We start from the raw sequence: 2556 nt of genomic DNA, 5'->3' as shown, positions 1-2556 counted from the left end.
TAGCCTCCAAGAATAGTCCATCTGTAGCAGTCATTGAGCACCAGCAATGACCCTGAAGAAAAAAAAAGTGCTATTCATTGCAATGAGAAACTAGAGCACTGCTTAGCTCTGGCTTATGAGGGAACTGAACTTGGGACTTCATAGCCTCAGGCATGAGACTTTTTTGCATAATTATTATGCTGTGTCCCCAGACTGGGACAATACTCACCCCATAAAAGTCAAATTACTCATGGATAGGCCAGGTTCCATCCCCTACTCATTTCCTTTGCTGTTTTTTTTTTTTTTTTTTTGCCTCCAGAGTTATCACTGGGGGGTTGGGATGAATCCCCTGCTCCTGGAGGCCATTTTCCCTTTTGTAGCCCTTGTTTATCAGTTATTGTCATTGTTGTTTAAGATAGAACAGAGAGAAATTGAGAGAGAAGACAGAGTGGGAAAGAAAGACATCTACAGACCTACTTCCCTGCTTGTGAGGTGACCCCCCTCACACGTGGGGGCAAGCTAGAACTGGGATCCTTAAACTGGTCCTTTGCACTTCCATGCCACATGCACTTAGCCTGCTCTGCTACTGCCTGGTCCCCCCCCCCCCCCCCTTGCTCTATTTCTAAGACACAATTCAACTAACTTTGTACTGGCTGGACCAGAACTACACAAAAGGGGGGAAGGGTGGGCAGGTGGTAGTGAGCACTTGGTAGAATGCACACACTATAAACTTCAATTATGCTGGCATTCTGGTAGTCCACAGTTTAACATGAACTAGGCCCAGAATGCCAGCCAGCGACAGGCTGCTATTCTCCCAGCAGTGCCTACAGCTGGGGTCTCTAAACCTCTTTTATTTGTACATAGAAAAAAAAAATCTATTAAATACAGGTTAAATTAAAGAAAACAAAGTCTTAATTGAGAGAGAGAGAGAGAGAGAGAGAAGGTTGGTTATGTTAATTGTTCTGTGTTTGTTTGTGTCTATGAAACCAGAGAAAGAATGTTCCTTTATGAAGCAATCAGTTTCAGAAATGATTTCCAGTCATGGAACTTCCTTCCCAAAGGAAATTAGGCCATGTAAGACCAGGGCTTGGCTATTCAAAGGAAGTTAGTTTCACTGATTCCATATGTGTGGTGGTAAACTGGGTTCCAGAGGGTATTCTATGGAAGACCCAGGTTGGTTAAGAATAGATGCAGTCTATGCAGAAAAAGGCTCCAGTATGCATCAATCTGCCAACACCCATGTTCAGTGGAGAAGCAATTACAGAAGCCAGACCTTCTACCTTCTGCACCTCATAATGATCTTGGGTCCATGACCCCAGAAAGATAAATAATAAAGCTTCCAATGGAGGGGATGAGATGTGGAACTCTGGTGGTGGGAATTATGAAGAATTGTACCCCTCATCCTTTTTTTTTTTTTTTTAATTTTTGTATTAGCTTTATTTATTGGATAGAGACAGCCAGAAATCAATAGGGAGGGGGTGATAGAGAGGGAGAGAGACAGAGATACACCTGCAGCACAGCTTCACCACTTATAAACTTTCTCCCTGCAGGTGGGGACTGGGGGCTTGAACCCGGATCCTTGAGCATTTAACATATGTGCTCAACCAGGTGCACCACCACGTGGGCCCAGTACCTCTCTTATCCTATGGTCTTGTTGATCATTATTAAATCAATTTTTTTAAAAAAGGAAACAGTCTGTGTGGTAGTGAAGCTGAAAGTTATTTCCTCTTTTCCTTTTTTTCCATGAGGAGTAAGGCAATCCTATAAGGAAAATAATTCAGTAGTTGATCCAACCTAGAAATACAAAGCAAAACTTCCAACCATAATTTAAAAGCATTGAACCCCTACCTTTCAGCAATAATAGTTACATGTTCTTTTTTCACCAGAATCACATAATATTTCACTTATGACTAGAACAATATTGCATTTATGCATAGCATAACCTAAACTCTTCATTTTAGCTTGAATAGTTCTGGTAGTTGAAAATTTGAGATCAGGATGCCAACATGGTTTGATTTGGATAGAAAATCTCTTTCTGGTTTGTAGGTGACCACTAATTCATTATGTGGTCTTTCCTCAGTATATGCTCTAGGAAAGAGACATCTTTTTCTCTTCCTCTTTGTATTATATTTATTATGGGAGTCTCATTCTCATGATTTCATCCTAACTTATTTACCATTCAATAGTCCCCTCTCCAAATAGTATCACATTGGTGTTAGGAGTTCCACATAGGAATTTTAGGAGGCCATGGAAATTCTGTTTATAACATTCCCAAATGACAAGTATTGAATGGTTGACATTAAAGAACAAGAGTTTATTCCCAGGTCACCATAATCCAGAGTTGAGCAGTACTCTGGTCTTTCTCTCTCTGTGTGTGCACCTTTCTCCCGGTATCTCTCTCTTTAAAAAGTAAATAAATTTAAAAAATTGAAAAAACAAACAAACAGTAGTTTAGGGATGAGGAGACATATGATGGTTATGCAAAAGACTTCCATGTCCGAGATTCTGAGGTCCCAGGTTCAATCTCCAGCATCACTCTAAGCCAGAGCTGAGTAGTACTATCTCTCTCTCTTTTAT

This window comes from Erinaceus europaeus, chromosome 8, assembly GCF_950295315.1.
Source record: "Erinaceus europaeus chromosome 8, mEriEur2.1, whole genome shotgun sequence".
Taxonomy (NCBI): domain Eukaryota; kingdom Metazoa; phylum Chordata; class Mammalia; order Eulipotyphla; family Erinaceidae; genus Erinaceus; species Erinaceus europaeus.
This window is presented reverse-complemented; position numbering follows the sequence as displayed.